This window comes from Struthio camelus, chromosome 1, assembly GCF_040807025.1.
Source record: "Struthio camelus isolate bStrCam1 chromosome 1, bStrCam1.hap1, whole genome shotgun sequence".
Lineage (NCBI taxonomy): Eukaryota > Metazoa > Chordata > Aves > Struthioniformes > Struthionidae > Struthio > Struthio camelus.
This window is the reverse complement of record NC_090942.1, coordinates 35,531,795-35,552,853: the sequence shown is the minus strand read 5'-3', so window position 1 is coordinate 35,552,853 and position 21,059 is coordinate 35,531,795. Positions and strand designations below refer to the sequence as shown.

Genomic DNA, 21,059 nt, shown 5'->3' with positions numbered 1-21,059 from the left:
ACAGCAAGTTTGAGTGAAACACGTAAACCTGTTCAAGGTGGTAAGGTGCACCATTGCATAATGTGGTTCAATTTAAGTCTAACGTGCTAAATTAGTTCGACAAGTCACCAACCCATAAACTACAAGGCATAATTTGAAACAAGGAAAGACGGCAGGCTATTTTTACTTAGGAGTGCACTCCTAGTTTTTCGTTAGAATTTGCAAGGTATGCATATATTATACTATTGGTGTTAAATACTCCAAGCATTTTTCTGTCTTAAGACTGTGAATGAATATGGTTTGTCACACCTTAGCTGGAATGTTTGCAAAATGCTCATGGGAGCTCTTGGAATAATTAAAGAATGGTGTTTCCATGACATGAGGGTAACACCCATCCCATTTCTTCCTGGGGAAACAATATGGTTATATATTATAAATTATGGCTAATTATCTCACATCCTGTTTCCTCATTGCCCTAAACACAGGAACCTTTTCTTCTTCATGATATTCAGTCTTGCTATTAATAACATCTTTCATTTCTACAGCGGGATTTATTCCAGGGGATTCCAATGTATCTCCACGGAGCACAGTCAAAATGTGACCGCTAACTGGCATAGTGGGAGAAGAACGTTTTAGCCAAGAGCGTTATAAAATTCCTCTGATCCTATATGAAAGGATTGCTGCCGCCCACAAAGAACGGAGGATTTTTATTTTCTAGGGTTTTATCCAAGATCCTCCCCCTCAACTTCAGAGCCAGAACATACTTTAATTGAAGAGGAAACTGTCAGGAACTGACGCCCGGTTCCTGGATATGGAAATATTGTGAATCTGAAATGTATGCTGCCAAATTTTATCTGATCTGATCCCACTCGTCAAATTGGAGTTTTGCCAAAGATTATGCCAACAGAGTTTTTTGTATGTAGTTTGTTAAATGGTAAACATGGCTGTTTTAAACAGCAACAGTAGAACCAAAAGTAGCTGATTAATCCTGTTTAGTAAGTTATAGGAAGAAAAAAAAAAATCACATTACTCTTCCACTGAGCAAAAGAAGTCTGACCCCGATGTCTGAAAGAGACAGATAGGCTGGGTGACATGGGAGAAGGCTTTTAACTAGCAGTGAACCAAAGCAGAGACTTAACTCTGACAACTGTAAAACTTTTCCAGCATGGTCCTTAGCATTTACTAAAACAAATACACGAGAAAAAGAAAGTTCTCTAAACTGACTATAGACTCAAAATAGATTTTCTTCAGGTGCTAGACCAAACTTTTGCAGGCCAGTCTTTTACAAGCCTCTGCTAAAAAGCAGAACTCTTGTATTCCTCATTACCTGAGTATGTCTTGACTCATCCTGAGTAATTCCGCTGACTTTTACTTACAGAACATTATGCTATATTTCAGAATAATGAAGCTTACAAGCGAAGACATGCCGCGTGTAAATAAAAAGGCATAATATCTCAATCAGCCAAAATTTTTAAAAGAAGGAAAAATTGAAAAGCTCTAACACTAAATAATTTTATCAGTGCAGCCAAATATCCAGGGTGTCTTGAAAGACAAACTACATAACCTACGTATTTGTGTGTGTGTGTGTGTGTGTGTGTGTGTGTGTGCGCGCCCATATATATACATATATATAGTGTGGTATATATATATATACACACACACACACAAAAGACAGATTTTAAAGATTAAAAATTCCCTAAAAAGCAACCAGAATGCAAGCACCAAACACAGAGACTTCAGAAAACAATGTGATTAGAAAAATGAGATAAACCGCATGGTTTATTTCCAGTAAATTTAATGTTTTGCCTAATATATATGAACACCAGCCAAAGCTGAATTTGAAATGAAAGTAATAATCAGAATTCATTGCTGGAAAGGGGAAGAAAGAGATTCCCAGAAAAACTGTGGAAAAAGTAATCAAGCAACCCATTTGTAAGTACTTGGAAGATAAGAAGAAGATATGTAACAACCAACATTGATTTTTCAAGAACTAATGTCAAACCAATCTCATTTCCTTTTGTAGCAGAGTAATAGGACCTTTGAATAGGAGAGAAACAGCACTCCAAACATGTTTGATTTTAGCCTTTTGAAGTTGTTTAACCTAAAAAAAAAAAGAAGACCAAGATTGAGAAGGAATTTTAAAAAGTCAAGAGCAGATAAAAATCACCTGTTGCAAAGAGAAAGAGAATAATCTATTCCCTCTGCCTGTGGTGGACAAGACTAAAAGTACCAACTTATGATGTAGCAGCAAAGATCAAGGTTAGGCATTGGGAGCAGCTTTCCAAAAGTGGGAATTTTAAACCAGTGGAATAGCGTGCTTGAGGAGCCTGTGGAGTCCACCAGCAGAGATCTTGGAGAACAGACTCAATGAACAAGTAACACACACATGGCTGGTCCTCCATGGGGGCAGGGAGGGTGAATGAGCTCTGAATAAACTCTCAGAGTCCACCTCACACTTTTTTTGTATCATTTGAATATATTTACATGTATTTACATTCTTCAAAAGCTCAGAATCCAGTTGCCAAAATAGATGAATTGTTCAGTATTATTCAGAATTTCAGAGTATCTGAAATTGGACAGCAAAAATACTATGTCATCAATGGTTTTTTTGTTTGCTGGATGTTGAAAATTTCAATGGCCTTAATCAATCAATTCCAAAAGTGTCTCAATAGGAAGAACAACCCACTATTCTAAAATTTATTTCACTTTATCTCTTTCAGAGATACAATGCAGTACCAGCTGCAGCTTCAACACTCCAGAAGTAACAATTCAGGCTGCTTCAGGCTTACTACGTTGAGAAAGTAACAATAATAGGGTCAGTTGCCTGTCCCTTATTTGCCTTTGCTGCAACAGTGTGTAAATAGTAAATGGTGTGATAACATTTAAAAGGTGAAGGATAGCCTAAAGTTAAGATTTCAAATTTGCAACACAAAAATGTAAGTATTCCCATCTCCCCCTTGGCAATACTAATTTCTGCGCTCTTGGGTAAGTGCCATTTTGTTCGCTAGCAGTCCCATTCTTTACCATGTCCTACCTCCCCGCTTTCTTCATCCACCCCCGCCTCTCCTACGCTGTCTACCACATTACTATCAAAATATCTTGGGGAATCTCATCCTTTCCCTCCCTCCCCTAATAGCACACTTACTTCTAGGGTCACACTCCCTGTTTTCCCCCTCTGCAAATTAATTTGCCTTCATTCACACAGTTCTCCCTGCCCCTGACTGGAGTCTTCCAATCTCCTCTTGGCACGTTGTGTTTCTATCCGTTCTCACAATTGCATTACAAGCTCTGCTCCAGTTCATGCTTCATGCAAAGCTATCGCCCCTGGAGACCAATGAGTCAGTAAGAGTCTCAGCTTCAGGTAAGTTTCCAGCTCTCATGGTTGTGGAGAAATTCAAAAAATGGGGAGAGAGTACATCCCGCAGACAAAACAAATGACAAACAAAAAGGGCCTCCAAAGTACTTTTAAAATCATATGCCTCTTTCGGCCTGAGTAAACACCCATGATTTTTGAGTAGATCATTCCTGAGATAGCTGGAAAATGAAGAAACAGTCCCATTTAAGTCTAGCTACAAAACAACAATAGGCAAAACTAACTGCCTTTACTAGTCCCAGCCTTTATCCACAGAGGAGTTCTGGGTAGTGATGTCTATCTTCTTCAGGAATAACCTCTGGCTTCAGTCACTTTGAGAACATTCAAAGCTAAAGACCTTAAAACAGGTAAAAATAGAATTAAGAGATGGTGTTTTTACCAATCCTAAAGTGTGAAAAAAAAGTGAAATGCCAAAAATCACAAGCCTGGCTCCAAAATCATAAGATTTTTTTAAATAAGATTCTCTTTTCATTGGAAGATTCAGCTAGAAAGACTACCTAATTGGCTGGTGCACCCAGCTTTTCCACTACAAAATTGTAATGAATTGTAATGAATTTTCTTTTCCAGAAATTGTAATGAATTATTTCTGTAACCATTCACATCAACTTTGTCCCACTTTAATACATCCCTTCCTGCCATCTTCATCTCAATTCCCAATGATTTTTATCTATCCCCTCAGGCCAAATTATCCTCTCTTCTAAATTTCAGTGAAAAATACTAATGAATGCCAAGTGAGCCTGACAAAACAAATTTATGAACGTGCCTGTAATACACATTGCCCAGAGTAGCAGAGGTTTGGAATTAACAACCTTCTGCTTCTATATCCTTATATGAAACCTGAATTCCTCACTCCTTTCCTCAGACACCGAGCAGACAGAAGGAGCCACATCTCAACCTTTGTCTTCCTCCTTTGGCAGCTCTGATCGCCTGCTCACCCTTGATGAGTTAGTTCTGGGAGCAGACATCCAACTAGGCAGCAGTGTTCTTCAGCGCCAGTAGGACTGGAGATCTCTGAGAGCTGGAACTTCATGGACACAAGGAAAACTCAAGATATATTTGCCTGAGCTAGTAGCAGCAAACTCACAGATTTTTCTCTACCTCATGAGTGGTCTGCGGTATGCGCTCATCTCAAAAGGCAAACAAGAAAAGGCCAAAGGGTTGTATCTTCTGATATCTTGAAGCTGTGTGAGTAGCGCTAGAGGCCTGTGCTGGAACGGATGCTTTTGTTGTACTCATGTAAGATACAGAATCAGAGGATCAAACCTCTATGACTAGCACCTCAGAAGTGAGTGGTTTCCCTTTGTGCACCTCTCTCTCACAGTCACCTCTCTTCAGCTTCCCTGGCTCCGCTGTACAACATGGCCTGTGCAGCACCAGCAGCTGATGGCAATGTCTTTGTGACTTGTGACTGAAACAGTAAATACCAAGGCTTTCTATGCATTCTTGAGTCCCAAGTGACTTAGGAATCATTTTAATTACAAGACTCAACAATAACAAATAAATTCATAAAGCAGTTCTGTAGAGTAGGTCCTCCTTTCAGCAAAGGCATACCTCAAAGCCTGGAGAGTCAATCACATAGCTGTTTTTCTCCCATCATTCTCCCTGCTTAATTGCTTCAGTGTCTTGTTCTAGGGTCATCCTAGACTTCAGTGTATTCAAAAGGCAGCACTGAAAGTTATCTTTCTTACCTTATAACAGGGCCTTCTTTAATCCCAACCTTCAAAACAGCTTACTCCTTTCTTTAGCTGATTTCACTGAAGATTTGGGGAGTTCATTAACCTTAACTACCTTTAAAATTAGACTTACTTTAGACATTTCATCTTTGTTCTAAAGTCTGTGCTTTCCTACCTACGGCTTTAGTCTTGCTTCTTATTATATTTCCCTGCAGCCTGCTAATGAATCCAGTATCTTCCTTTCTTCCTGTGACTCCTCTTAGATGCTGTCCCTACAGGCTACTCTTACTTAATTCAAGTTCTGCTGAGTTAATCCTAAGTTAATATTCAGTCAGTAATCATGGCAACTAATAAAGTACCATCACTCTCGACACAAACTGATGTTGACACATATCCTTCTCCAGTCAGGTGGTAACAATGTCATTCTGGACATGACAAGACACTCCACCAAGTCTGTGTAGTTAGGGTAGCGGTCCTTCCTCCCATGCCTTTGCTGCTAAACCAAATGCTTTGTGCTATGGGTTCAGTTCATGGTTTAGTGTCCCACAGGCACTCCTGGCTCTCCTTCTGCCTCTGAGTGAGTCTGTGGGGAACAGTTACCCCGAACAAGCAGACTCAAACCATCTGCTAGTGCGATGACAGAGATGTATAAACATAACTGACATACAACAGAAGCTGCTTCATTGAACAAATTTTATGTTTGTTATAATCAGGACATATGGCAGTATGGCACTCCGCTCAGAAAACTTGGCTATATGAATATATAAGGATTGAATCTCGCCACTTCCGCAAGGCCTGCAAGCGCTTACCAGCATCAATCATTGCTGATACTACTTGAGTTTTAACAAACTCTTTGGGTGCTGGTATTGCCAGTGTTGCATCTTTCCACTTAGCCACCAGAAGCCTTGGGGGCAGGAATCAGGCTATTCCGAATACTCTTGGTGGCTCACAGCAAACGAGCGCCAACAGAGCCAGGCAATCTTTTGGGGCTGCACCCCCGAGAGCCCCGAGCCTCTCTGCAAGCACGCAGGGGGGCGGCCGGTTCCCCAAGGCCCAACCTCTGCCTCCCGCCGGCCACGAGGCCTCTGGCGCCGCCACCGCCAACGGCCGCCCCCGCGAGATGCAGGCCGCAGGCTGTGCCTAGGCTGGCTGCTCAGCCCACCCCCTTCCTCTCGAGCAGGACATAACGCCATAACGCCCCGAGAAACGCCCTAACCAAACATCCTTTCACTAACTGTATTTGGAAACAAAAAGGAAAAAAAAAAAAGTGCTTTTGCAGCAGGCCGCCCGCCGGCGCTGTTAGATGACGTCACCCGCCCCCTCCGCCCGGCGCCCCCCCCCGGCCGCGCCGGCCGCCAGCAGGGGGCGCCCCCGCCCAGCGCGCCCCGCCCCCCTCCCAGCCCGGCCTCGGGCCCCCGCGCCCTCCTCCCATTGGCTCTTTCCCGCACGGCGGCGCCAGCGGGTCACGTGGCTCTCTCTCCCTCCCTTCCCCCCCGCCCTTTCACGTCTGCTCCTCCCTCCCCCCCCCTTTCAAGAGGGATCTGGAGGACCTTTCCCACAATGCTCTCGCCGGCGGCGCGGGACGGTTTGGAGGCGTCTCGCTGCCGGCTACGCCGCCACGCCGCTGCTCGCCCGCCCGCGGCGGAAGGCGGTTGGGCAGCGCCGCCGCGCGGCCCCCGCGGGCGCTGCGCACTCCCCGCGCACGCGGACATGCGGCGCGGCCGCCGCTGAGCCCGGCGCCCCTCGGAGCACAGGCGGAGGCGGCGCGCCCGCCCGCCCCTCCCGGCCGGGGCAGGCGCTCCTCGGCCGCGGCGGGCGCCGCTCTCGGAAGCCCTGAGGCGGCGGCGCGGGCAGCCGGAGCCCCAGCCCCCCCCTCCCCCCCCACCCTCCATGTTGGTGGCCGCGGCGCAGTGACCGCGCGAGGGGCCGTCGCGGTGCCAGGTAGGCGGCGGCGGGAGGGGCCGGGGCAGCGGGCGGGCTCGGCGGGAGCCGTGCGGCGAGGGAAAGTAGTTCGGGCCCTTTCCTGACGGGGGGCGGCAGCGGCGAGGGGTGCGGGGAGCGGGCTGGGGGGGCCCGGCGGGCGGTGCGACCCCCCCTCCACACACACACACAGCCCCGGCTCCCCCTGGGGCCTTCACCTTCGCTCGGAGCCCGCCGGGGCGGCGAGGCTGCTCCCTGGCCGCGCTGCGCGGGCAGAGGGCGGGGTTTGTTGCCCGCTCCCGACCCCGGGCTTTCCCCTCCTTCCCTTCCCTTCCCCTCGCCTGCCCTGCGCTGCTCGGCGGCGTCGTGGCGCCGGCCGGGAGGCTGACCGCAGCCGGTGCGGCGTGACAGGCCGCTGCCCCGCCGCGGGGCCTCCGGGGCGGCTCTGGGCCGCCCGGCTCGTCTCCTGGGGCGAGAGCGAAAACAAAGCGGGGCAGCTGCCGCCGGGGCTGCGCGGGGGCGGTTTGCCGCACCCTGGAGAGCGCCGGCCCCTCGGCCTGCCCCTTCCTCGCTTCCCGGCGCCGAAACCGCCCGGCGAAAGCTTTTGTGAAGTAGTAACAACAAGACGAGGAGCCCTGCGTCGTGGTGATGTGTGAGTGAGATTCACGTGGAGACATTCTTGTTGCAGCGCTGATGTGAACAAAGATCCTATTCAGGGGATATAATGCTGGTCCTCTTCTCTGGAGCGAAAAGCTTTCTGCAAAGCGGGTTCTGAATTAGCTGCTTATAAATTTTAAATATCGGCACGTTTACTGGATTACTGGTATTCAGGTAGCAAGAGTTACTTTAAGGCTTTACTGTTATGGAGGAAGTTACATGGAGAGACCAAAATAAAGTCCTGCTCTGCTCTCTGACTATTGAAAAATCGAGACTAACAAAGTTAGTCGAGCTGTACTGAGTAACACTGGAAACTGGAAAAGATAACAACTATCAAGCCAGTGAGAGACTTTCTGTTTTATGTTTTCTAAAGTATGCTGTGTCCTAATTTTTTTCCTCTAGTATGTATTAAAGAATATTATTAGACTGAGCCCCAAATATATCTTATCTTTGATAAACTCCATGTTTATAATTTCAAAGCGGAATGATTTTAGGTAAGACTAATCCTGGTCCCTTTCCTCCCATAATACTTTTATTCTAGACTGCAAATGGATTTTAAGGTTTTTAAGAAGAATGAAATACAAATAACTGTGTGAAGAGTCAGGTACTGATGTTTAATATCAGTAACTAGATATGGTTGGCAAAGAAGCATATTTAAAAAATGGCAAGAGCTTATTAAGGCTGTTCACGTTGAAGTAATGACTTGCATAACAGATTGAAATGCTGCTTATTAGTGAACAGCTATCTTAAAGTTGTGATTCTTATAGCCTTTTACGGCTTTGGTAATCTTAAGTGGAGATTGAGCCACGTTACTGTATGGTGTAACGTTTGTATATCATTAATCTATTTGGCTTTTAATTCAGCTTCCAAGGATCGTAGTTTTAAGTGAAATGTAGTTTAACTTAGAGTTTTACATGAATGTGGAAAGCCTCTTATGCGTGGAAGAGGAAGAATGGGAGAAATCTTTATTCCTTTTGTCATGGTTCCTTTCTATTTCAACAGAAATAAGTATTAGGTTTCTTAAACGAAGTCCGTATTGTTTGGTTTATCATCCATGATAATCTTTCTCTTAACTGGAATGCTGCAGAGATTCACAAAGTAGAAAAACAGACTAGCATCCTCTTTAGCTGTATAAAGAGGACCTGGAAATGATCCCAAGTACTTTTTCAAATGTTTTCCTTAGAATTTCTAGAAATATGATATCTATTCTGTTTTTGCCTCTATCTCTTACAGGAGATGGGAAGTAGATTGGGGAGTTGGTTTGTTTGTTCAGAAGCGACAATGTCAAATCTCTTGCAGCTTTCCTTCTAGTAGCTTGCAGTTGCTAATGTGTCAACTTTCAAAGCAATAAATGACCCAAGTAAGAAATAGATCACTTTTGTTTCATGTTCCACTCACGTTGAAGTGCGTTTATGAATAATCTTCAGGCATATGCAGAATGGACAATAACTTTGCAGCTTTAGGAGAAAAATAACCTCTCTCATCCAAGTGGTCCTAGAAGAGGATGTCTTTCAGACCCACTGTAAACACAATAAAACCATGATCACCGGTTCCTTTCATATTCAGGTTATCTTTTAAGATCAGGAGTGCTTCCTCAGGAATTTGGTGAGTGGATTTTTTTTAAACTACACTTTGACATAGTATGTGAGGACTGTTGAGTTTGACTTAACACTGAAATTGAAATATATGCTACTGTTACTCAGCTATCACTTCTGAAACATCCAGATGATAGAAGTTAACTTCATGCTCTCAGTGACTGTAGTTTGACAAACTTTATCTATGACATCTAGCCTCTGGTCTTACAGAACTTGTTGCATATGGTGCTGCTCCAGATGCATGGTGGTCCTGCTCTGGTTACAAGCGTCTGTTTTTACCTATTACAGGAATTCTAGAGATTCAGTGGAAAGCTAGCATAAAACCTACACAGCTTCTGTCTGGTATCCTTTGCAGAATGACCTCAGTTTTTCTCACTGTCCTGATTATTATGAAACAAAACAAAATAATTTACTAAATGAAGCCATCTTTAACTAGCTTAAAATGTAAGTGTGGCTTTATTTCAGTTAATGAAATTTAAAACCTTCATATATGATATTAAAGAAAAAAACACAGCTGGGGAAGTTTGATAGCTATACCAGAATTCTTGAAGCCTTGCCTATTACAAACCCACTGGTCAGTGGTGAGAATTTTCTTGCAAGTGACCTCAGATAAGGGTGTGGAGGAAACATTCCTTTTTAATAGTGATAAAACATCTAGTCCAGTTACTGCTAATAACTAAATCAATTATTTAGTGCTGACAACCATTGTTATCAGCTTAGATGAACAAATTCTGAAATGGTTGCAATTAATCAGATAAAGTTTAGCTAAGATTAAAGTAGATTTATACGTCTCTGTTGCTGAGGGGTTTTTGCCTCTTTTGCAGACCTAGAATAGTGTTGAATTGATTTATAGCTTAAAGTATTCTGTGAAGAGCACTTCAGAACAGGGTTAACTTGTGAATTTTCAGCCATGTAGGCACATTTTGTTTCTTCTGTACATACTAGTCCACCTTTGTACATACTAGTCCCCCTTGGCCAAAAGGACAGTGACCATGGTCTGAGAGGATGTGAGAGTGCAGTGAGATTGCCTTCTCATTTTTCTTCCCTACTTGTTTGGTCCTCTTCCTTCTGTCCTCACCCCCCAACGGTGAGGAATGGTGCATGGTTTACAAGCAGAAAGACCACGAAGGCCAGGAAGGTTTTTGGGTCTGAGAATCACTTGATCTTTGTATTTTGGACCCTTTAAGTAGGATGATGGGAGGAATACAGGGACGTTGTCAGAGTGTGCAGGGATGCAACAAGGAAGGCTTAGGCCCAGTTGGAATTAAATCTGGTAAGAGATGTCAAGGACAACAAGAAGGAGTTCTTCAAATACATCAGTAGCAAAAGGAAGCCTAGGGAGAATGTGGGCCCGCTGTTGAATGGGGTGGGTGCCCTGGTAACAAAGGATATAGAGGAGGCAGAATTATTGAATGCCTTCTTTGCCTCAGTCTTCACTGCTAAGGCCAGTCCTCGGGAATTCCAGACCTTGGAGACAAGAGAGGAAGGCTGGAGAAAGGAAGACTCTCCCTTGGTCGAGGAGGATCGGGTTAGAGATCTTTTGTCCAAACTTGACATCCATAAATCCATGGGCCCCGATGGGATGCACCCACGAGTGCTGAGGGAGCTGGCGGATGTTATCGCTAGGCCACTCTCCATCATCTTGGAAAGGTCCTGGAGCTCAGGAGAGGTGCCTGAGGACTGGAAGAAAGCCATTGTCACCCCAGTCTTCCAAAAGGGCCACAAGGAGGAGCCAGGGAACTCCAGGCCTGTCAGCCTCCCCTCCATCCCGGGAAAGGTGATGGAACAGCTCCTCCTGGAGGTCCTCACTAAGCATCTGAAGGACAAGAAGGTGATCAGGAGTAGTCAGCATGCATTCACCAAAGGGGAATCACGCTTGACCAACCTGAGAGCCTTCTCTGATGGAATGACTGGCTGGGTAGATGAGGGCAGAGCAGTGCATGTTGTCTCCCTGGACTTCAGCGAGGCTTTTGACACTGTCTCCCATCACATCCTCCTAGGTAAACTCAGGAAGTGTGGGTTGGATGAGTGGACAGTGAGGTGGATTGAGAAGTGGCTGAATGGCAGAGCTCAGAGGGTCGTGGTGAATGGCGCAGAGTCAAGTTGGAGGCCTGTGGCTAGTGGTGTCCCCCAGGGGTCAGTCCTGGGTCCTGTCTTGTTGAACTTATTCATCAGTGACCTGCAGGAAGGGACAGAGTGCACCCTCAGCAAATTTACTGATGATACAAAACTGGGAGGAGTGTCTGACACACCAGAAGGCTGTGCTGCCATTCAGAGGGACCTGGACAGGCTGGAGAGCTGGGCGGAGAGGAACCTCCTGAAGTTCCACAAAGGCAAGCTCAGGGTCCTGCACCTAGGGAGGAATAACCCCCATGGCCCAGGACAAGCTGAGAGCTGACCTGCTGGAAGTAGCTCTGTGGAGAAGAACCTGGGAGTCCTGGTGGACAACCAGTTGTCCTTAAGCCAGCAATGTGCCTTTGTGGCCAAGAAGGCCCATGGGATCCTGGGGTGCATGAGGCAGAGCGTTGCCAGCAGGTGGAGGGAGGTGATCCTGCCCTTCTCAGCCCTGGGGAGGCCTCACCTGGAGTGCTGTGTCCAGTTCTGGGCTCCCCAGTACAAGAGAGACATGGCACTACTGGAGAGAGCCCAGCGGAGGGCTACCAAGATGATGAGGGCACTGGAGCCTCTCTGCTATGAGCTAAGGCTGCGAGAGCTGGGCCTGTTGAGCCTGGAGAAGAGAAGACTGAGAGGGGATCTGATCAACGTGTACAAGTATCTGAAGGGGGGGTATCAAGAGGATGAGGCCAGTCTCTTCTCCGTGGTGCCCAGCAACGGAGAGGACAAGAGGCAACGGGCAGAAACTGAACCACAGGAAGTTCCATCTTAAACCTGAGGAAAAACTTCTTCACTGTGAGGGTGACAGAGCACTGGAACAGGTTGCCCAGAGAGGTAGTGGAGTCTCCTTCGCTGGAGATATTCAAAACCCGTCCGGATGCGATCCTGGGCAATGTGCTCTAGAGGTCCCTGCTTGAGCAGGGGGGTTGGACTAGATGATCTGCTGAGGTCCCTTCCAACCTAAACGATTCTGTGATGCCCTTGAGCAGGGAGTTGGTCTACAGCCATGAAATACCAAATGGAGAACAAGCTCCTGAAAAGATGGAAGGTGAATGTGTGCATGTCTTTCTGTTCCCTAAAGCTGCAACTTTGCTGTCCTGAACAGTTTTCCATTGCATTTCTTTCTACACCTAGGTCTGATGGAGAGCCAAAGCCAGGGTGACTACCTTGGAGAGGCTCTCAGTGGTTGAATACATCACCTCTAGTTCAGTGGCCCACATCAGATTCACCAAACAATTTTTCTCTGTCAAGAATAAACAAAGTTAAGGAAAATGCCTCTTACTTTTGGAAATGTATTGCTTTCCTACAGCTTGTCTCTATGGCACTTCTGATTGATACGTTTTCCTTAAGATGTTTAGTTGGCAAAGCAATCAAACTTCAACCAAATGTGGCAGTTGTCATTTATAGGCTGGGGAAATAGTAAACTGACTTGACAAAGGATGATTTGATTATCTGCTGAATAGGAAAGATAAATATAGTATAAAATGCATTGAATCAGGTAACATATATACAAATCTAACGTCTGTATATGTTTATGTTGTGCTGAAATTACTATTTTTGCCTTTTCACCTAAATCTCTGGCGATATTATCTTTTTATGAACTAGTGCTCTCTCTCAAAATATCTTGATTAAACAAGTAGTATTAGTCCTTCTTTCCAGGAGATTGTAAAATATGAGTTGTATCTTGTCAGATGTTGGATCATTTTAATTTGGAGTTTTCTGCAGTTTTCTATAAAGTTTTATTTTCCAATTCTGTATTTGTATTTGAAGAGTTGAGGACAGACTGGTTAATGATCCATGGATTGGATCATAGCTTGGTGCATGCAGTGATTGGTATGCAGTTAGCGCTTATTCCATCATTGCGAGAAACCTAAGAAGATAACAATTTTGTGTTTCTGTGGCCAGTGGCATTTTTTCCTGAGTCTTTCAGATTTTGCACAAACATGTATGTGTGTGCGTGTATGTATGCATATGTAGGTAGGAAGGAAAGATTGTGTGCTTTTTGCTGTCAAGCAGGATGTTGAGGAAATGTTTTCAAGAAGCTGTCATCTAATGCAGTATGCGGTGGTTAATTAGTAGTATCTGATAACTTTCTAATAGTCTCAAATAACTGTGTGGATAGAGATGTTATTTAAGGATTGGTATACTCCCCTTGAAATGCGGTCTCTGTTCCACTGTTGTTACGTCTTTAACTACTGCTTAATTGTGACTGTCCTTCAAAAGTAACATCTGTGAGTAAACCTAACTGATGCATTTTAAACTTTCCAAGGTATCTCATGCTAGTTTGGAGAGACGCTTGCTGTCTCTGCACTTACTACTTGGCTTTTGTTAGGCTGCCAATGGTAATAACGGATGTGAGAATCCATGGGATTAAAGTTTGGATAGAATTCTTCATATGTTCCCGCATCCTTAGGTAGCAACACAGATCAGAACCGCAGTAGCGAAGACTTCTACCTGTGTTGCTGTGCCTTAGCATACCTGTGTTGCTGTGCCTTAGCAGATAGAGAAAACCTCACCCAAAACAGCTGTGTGATATTCAAAACTTCAGTTTTAGTGTAGAAACTGAGGATAGCTGCGAAGAATAGGTAAGCTGTGCTAATTGGACTGCTCACTATCCAGAACAAATTACTACTTTTCTTCTGAAGACACAGGAAGGAAAGACAATTAAATCTTTCTCTACTTTCTGTACAGCCACTGAATAAGCACTTGGGCATTTTTTTTAACATTCTGAATTTGTCACTTGCAATACAAAAAGTAGACCCCTGTGGATGGATAGGTGTAACAAAATGAAGTAATTTGAAGTCCTGTGAAACAGTTGGGGTGGGGGTGGGGGGGGGAGAAGTAGTCTGTTGGGACTATCTTGAGTTTGAGTTTTGTCTTAGATGTTGTCAAAGATATCTATAAAAATTAGGGTAAAGTATATCCTTCTCCTTCAGCCTGGGTGACTGATTTAAAATGTAGCTTTATCAACCCGAGAAGAAGGGCAGCTAGTCCAGCTCTTGAGATGAGTCAGTTGGTACTAGCTGGTTTGCTGTGGCAACTAGCTTTGAAGAGTGGGGTCCATCATTGTATGTAGCTTCTAATATTATTGATGTGGGAAACTTAAGTTCTTTTTGAAGCTTTACAACAAGGTAAAATAATCAATATAAAATAAGGTTGATTATTTAAGAATTCACAATAAAGTCCTGCTTTGTTATAAGGGAGTTCTTGATACCATCTGTGTGATGAAAGTGGCCTGAATGATGATGAGCATATTTTTTTGTTAGCAGACTATTTTCACAAGTGGAAAGTAATAATGATGGTGTTCAAGTTATACTTTTCAGCCTAGCTCTGGCTTTTCTCCCTTTTTGTGTTAACAGCTTCTGTTACCTTTTGTCTGTTGCTATTGATGTTAAATGAAGAAAACCTTCTCTCATGTGTTCATGTTGCATTATTGGCAATATTTTTCTAGCTTTATTTTAGCTATCTTGAAAGAATTCACTGAGTAAGGACTTTGAAAGCAAGACCAACAGTAACTGAAAAGGCTTATTCTCCCACCTCTGCTTCATAAATGGGGTCTAATGCTTTATTGTTCTATAAAGTATTTTAAGAGGTTCTGTGTTAAATACAGTGGCGCTCAATTGTTTCAGTTTTCATGCTGAATACTTTGCAAACTTTTTTCCACCATTTTCCAATAATCAAGTGTTTCCTTATTTTGTCAGAGATGTAGAAAAGGTTAAAGTGTACGTCTCTGACTTAACCATATAAAATACTGTTGCGCAAAGTGAAAAGGAAATAGAGGACCATGTTTCAGGCACCATAGCTTTCATCTAGTGCATTTTGTAAGAGTACGCCTGAACAAGGCAAAACTTTTTTTTTTTAAAAGGGCTTTATTGTCTTTGTCTGTCTTGTTTGCTTTTAAATGTTTGTATATTTTGCTTGTAAACTGGATTTACTTTTTACAGAAACCACCTTTTTTTAAATCCCAAAAGAGTATGTATTACTAGACGCTTACTTTGATGCTTAGAATGAAGGAACAGCATGCTTTTGGTAGGGGACTCCGAATTCAGTATCTTTTTATCTTAAGGGTGTATGTATAGCTATATGTCACTTTCTGTAGTGGGTTTTTGCTTTTAAATACATAAAATGGTAGGGGAGCCTCTGCATTACACAGATTCTGTTAGAGGAACACTTTTCAGTTTCTAGAGTTTCAACATTTAGAAGCTGAAAAATAAGACTAACATGATGTGCTTGGAAGGAAAAATAAAAGTAGTCTTTAATTAGGCCACTGCGTGCTGTTTCTTCCATTCCAAAATTCAGCCCTTCTTCTTCTGGCTCTGTACACCTTTCTATTCCATTGTACCATTAAGTTTTGCATAGTAAGCGTGCTTCTTGCCATTGCTGCACCTCCTGAGCTTTGTGTTTGGGTTCAGTCTCGCTCTGTTTTGCTCTTACCAGTTTTGACCACCCTTTCTTCCTGTCTGTTGATTTCAAGTCTTAGTTTTCCACTTCTCACTATCTTTGCCAAGGTCTTTTGGTTCAGCTCTTGCTTCCCTGGTGTTTGAGTCCGGCTGTTTGGGCATATTTAGGATGGTATTAAAGAAACGTAAAGATGGTCTTCCTAGTTTCTTTAGCATCAGAGCAATGACTGCACCAAGTCCTGCTGTGTTGCCATGGCACTGACTGGAGTATGCTCATTCATCTTGTGGGAATGTGGCATGTGCAGCATAGCTATGGGATAGGAAGTTCAAATTAGTAGTGTATGCTCAGTGGAGATCCAATCTATGATAAAATTAAATGTAATGAGCAGCAAAGATTTGCTGAGTAAATATAAACTTTACTTTTTTTCAGATCTGTGACTTGGCCAGATTTGGAAGGGTTGCATCTGCAGGAAGCAGATTCTTGATCTCAGTGACCCACTGCCAAATTCCTGCTCTTTGCTGGAAAGCATGAAAGTGTTGGTGCTTTCAAGGGGGTAACAATCATAATGAATGTGAGAAAATGACCTTTTTTTTCCCCCAACTATTCTTGGAAATGACTGAGCCATTTTTTGCTGACATTGGTCTGTAACACTATCCCCTCCAGCTGCAAAAGTATGCATGTGACTAAGGACCCTTCTGCAGCTGAAGACAGGGTCATGAGTTTACGCTGATTTGGTTTAGTTTTGATTGAACCACATGCACCATGACAATAGTATCTAATCCCTAATTAGTTCCTGTTATTTCTAAATCTCAGTTTCACACAGTTTAGTTGTAGACTACGAGAAGAAACACCTAAGCACTGAATTCTACATTTGTGAGAATGTTATGCAAGAGAAAAAGTACATCATATTGTTTTTGGGGTTTTTTCATGTTAATCACTACAGTACTTCGGTGTGTTATAAGTAGTGTGTGAAAATGCATTAGTTACAAGAATGCATCTTCTCCCAGTAGGGGTAGTTATGATACAGTGGTTGTTTTGGTTGAGATTCTTGTTGTGCACATGTGAAACAGCACAAAGCACAAAGCTTTAATAAAAATACCCTTTTAGAAATAAAAAATAGATTGGTCCTCAATTTCTGTGAGTATTTATTTCATCCTCTTGTTTTAGAAAGTTGTATTCTTTTTTCCTGTCCCCTTGCTCTTGCTTCGGAGCACTTAACTGTGGTTCCATGACATAATATGTGAACCCCAAAGATTGTTCTGTCTTATCACTTTTGTGGGCCTAGTCATAGACTTGTGTAAAGATAAGGCCTGGGACTTGACTCTGATATTTCACAATGTTTCTAGAAAGTAGTTTTATGCGTGGCACTCTTATTGAAGACTTACCTTGCAGAATTGCCTTAGACCAGTGCCTAGGGAAACTACACAATTTAGTCCCTGATACTTTTGCATTCCCAAGAGCTGACAGAGGCTTGAGTAACCTAGGTTATCCTCTGCTCAAGTGGAGAGGAGCCTTCTCTTAAACCTGAGAAAAGTGACAAAGAATCAATAGGGACACAAGCATAGACTAGAATTGCAGGTTGGATTGAGCAACTGTGAATACATCCTTTGAATCGAAGGAGACCTCACTGTGACAACTAGTTCTTAAAAGTGCTGGGTTTTGGTTTTTTATTTTTTCTCCCTTGCAAAAAATGTAGGTAAGCTTCAGCCAGTTCTCAGTCTGTAAACTGCATTTGTCCAAGCACTGGGCCATCTTGGTTGTCAGCAGCCACCCTTAATGTACCAATAGTACTAGAACTATTGTTTCTCTCCACTTCAGGTGTGTAGGCTTGTGTGGCCTGATCAGTTAACCTCACAGCTGCAGGCAGATATTGAAAATGCTGGAGGGATAATTGACTTGTATTGTTCACTTGTGGAGGGAATCTGCTAAGATAAAGTTTCTCACTGCTTCTTACTGGGTATGAGCCTTTAGAATGTGTCCTGAACTCATCTTAAACATCTGTCACCTATCCTCATGGAACAGCACGTTTCATGGTTGATAGCTAGCGCAGAAGGATGAGACATGAAATTTACCTTCTGTAGGTAGTTATGCATCAGAGCCAGTAAGGTAACTGGTGATTCAGTACTGAACTCAAATCTGCCATGTCTGACTGCCTTACTAACTTGTCATCAGCTGTTGCTCTCACCTCTTCATGAGCTTGCTTAGAAAAGGGGGCTCAACCTCATGTGATAGCATGATGAGAATTGACGTCTATAGGGTAACTTTGTTCCATGTGTTTTGGAGAAAGACATGATTGAAATAGAGCAGATATTCCTTCTTTGACTGAAATAATTAAAACATCAAATGTAATACCTTTCCTGGATTGTGGAAGTGTCAGTCTATGTATGGACTGTCCTAATAGCTGTTATGTTGATGCTGGTGAGCAGATCTGCAGACTGAGGGAGCCCTTACATATGTGTTGTCTTCTGAGGCATAGCAGTAGTTCACAAATCTTGGTGCATTATGTTGTCCTAAGTCATATACTAAAGACTGATGAAATGGCTTGCTCTTTTTCAACAGTTTCTTGAGATGGGATTTGGAGTTTCACTGGAGACTGATATATCAGTTGAATTTTAGCACAAGGCTTTTGGATTTGTCATTTTTGTTATTGCATATTGCAGTGTTATTGCAGTGTTAATGTTACTATTTTCTATGTCCTACTTCCTTATTTTTCTTTATTACAGGGTACAAATCTGTGAATTGTCTTTTGTGTGGGAAAGGAACACAAAGACTGGTAGATCGGGGGACAGGCTAATGTATGACTGGGATTTTGGGGTGAGGGGGTGCTTGTGCGCAGGCTACTGCCATCAGCAGTACAGCAGGCTTAGATTTTGTTGAAATGTTAAGTGATACTGGACTACTGAATTTTTCTTTTGCGTGAGAATCGGAAGTTAAGGAGGTGCTCTGTCAAATACTGGCTAGCTGAACTTAGGAGTTTGGTCCCGACGATAAAGCTAAACATAAAATCTGGAGTGTAATGTACTGTGTGGTGTTTTTTTTTTTGCCTCTTCCAAGTCATTCAAAACTACTATGAATGTCTTTATAGTTTTAAAAAAAAAAAAGTAAACAAAAACAAAGACCACCCTCAGATGTTTTCTAATCTGGCAATCTTGCCAGGATGTGTGCTGAAATCTCCCAGCACAGAAAGATGTGGGATGTTCCTTAGTAGACAGACACCTGTTGGTGATACTAACTTCATTGCTGTTCTTCAGTCTCTCGTGTGTAAAATCTGTTTGTTTTGGCTTTGATAATTCTTGTTTAAGAGCATTGTATCAGCAGCATGCTGTTATGCAGGTATTAACAGCAAAGCATGCGGCTTGCAACACAAAGGTGTTTTCAAGTTGGGCAGTATGTCTGGTTTAGTTCTGGGTCATGCTGAAACTTTTTGAATAGTGTTTTTTCTAAGTAAGGCTAGCGTGAGTATTCGTCCTTATGCAAATGAATAATGTATCACGTACATGCTAACATCCCTTAGGTGGGCTAGTAGTTGGATGAGTTGTTTTTAAGTTAGTTATTGTTAGCAATTGTAGATTACTGAAGAAATCTGCAGATCAGCATGACCTGTCAAGACAGTGATGCATACACTGGTATTACATTGTTTGGTTAGCTGCTTCTACTGTCCAGTAAGCTGGCATTTAAAACTCTTTAAAGTTTTAAGAAGCTAGACTTGTAGCAGCATCTTGACATATAACACTATATAAAAGTCCTGTTGTGCCCTATAGTTAATAGAATACTTGCAAATATGTGAGCTATTATAAAAGGACATCTTTTTCAGTGTCCTAATATGTTTGGCATGTCTTCCAGGTGTTAAACTTTAGTGAGGAACACTGCCTGCTTCCTTTGACTTAACATGAGAAGGTCTGTATGGCAGGCTTTAAGCTGGCTTGTGATTATAAGCTTTATCTAGGACGGAGATTACCTTGTGTGCGTCTGCTGTAAGGTTTTAAATCTTCCCTGAAACTCCTGGCTCTTTTGATGGTCAGATGGGTTACCAGATGAGATAACCTCAACATCTGAGTCACTGTGGCAGTTCCTCAAGCTGTGTTTGCACATATTTCCCTTGAGTTGTACATGCCTCCCTTGCTTAGGAGACAGTTATTAATGTTGTTGTCTTGTATGCTTTTGTAAATGCTCACTGGGCACACAAGCATTGAGTGTCCTCAGCTGATATTCAGCTCATTCTTACTGAGGTGTCCACAAAACTGAAAGTGCTAAATCTAGTTTGGGACATAGCCGTAGCTAGAATATCTACAATGTAAGTATGTGTACTAGTTCCTTGCTGCTAAGAGTGTGGAAAAAGAAATGCTGAGAAGGCTATCCATTTATTACGTTTCCCTTTTGTGTAGGGAGGGGGAAGGTAGGCAGAAGGGCATGTACTACTTACAGTGGCAGAATTCTAGCTATTTGACTTCAACAGTTTTATCCTGTGGCTTTACCTTGCATTTTCATGGGGTTCACAGGCCATCTAGGCCATGCTATCTCATTGAAGGGTGCAGTTTCACAAGAAAGTTCTAGCTAATCTTGCACCTTGCTGCAGTGAGCAGGGGCAATCTCATTTTCTTTTTCTCCCCCCTTCTGTCATTTGCAAAGCCTTTAACACATGTCTGGCTCTTGGTTAGCTGAGTCTGCTCACAAATAGTGAGAAACAGGGCAGCTTCTTCTGTCAAAAAACTATTAGATTAATTCTCATGGGTAATTCTCATCCTTAGAGAGCTTGGAAAGACACTAAATCAGCAGTGTCTCCTTGGCTGAATAGCACTGATTCTTTCTAAGACAGTGGATCTGCCGGAATAGGCTTAAACCACCTACTGAAAAAGGTTTCTCTTCTAGTCCCCAAAGCACAGCACTGGTCTCTGTTTCTTCATCTTGTTGGTTCTATGGCATTCTGTTTGGGAATGCAGGCAAGGTGCAATGTGAGCATACAAGGAGCAAAAATCCTCCTTAGAAGCCCTCTTTTGAGTGTGCCTCTTGGTTCTGTTCTCACTAAAGTTCCGGGCCATGAGATTTTACTACACAAAGGAACAAATCCAGGATAAGTGCTTCCAGATCCTCAGTTACTGGAGGGCAAATAACGTTACTGAATTGTTACTTGAACCTAGTCTACCTATCTCAGGGTCTTCAGGCAAATTAGCAGTTTTTCCAGTTAAGCTGTGAAGGCTTTTGATGAACAGCTGGAAATAGCCAACAGTTTCAACTCTTTTTTTTTTTTTTTTTTGAGTATGTATTGTGCTAGACAAAAAAGTGATACTGGTAGGTGAAAAGCTTCTCAAATGTTCGGCTGAGATCTGAAGTAGTGATCTGAAATAC

The 21,059-nt window shown here is 43.1% G+C and overlaps 1 protein-coding gene across 3 annotated transcripts in view; it reads left to right on the top strand.

The window, feature by feature from the left end:
* Nucleotides 1-6,809: 6,809 nt before the first annotated feature.
* Nucleotides 6,810-21,059, top strand: part of SCAF11 (SR-related CTD associated factor 11) — a 52,531-nt gene continuing 38,281 nt past the window's right edge. Inside the window, exon 1 of one of the 3 annotated variants that reach the window (XM_068933935.1) lies at nt 6,810-6,966. The gene's annotated coding sequence lies outside the window, so the exon portion shown is untranslated. Of the gene's footprint in view, nt 6,967-7,272; nt 7,598-21,059 lie in introns of those variants that run through there. The other 2 variants (XM_068933948.1, XM_068933941.1) reach the window with 2 other exon arrangements.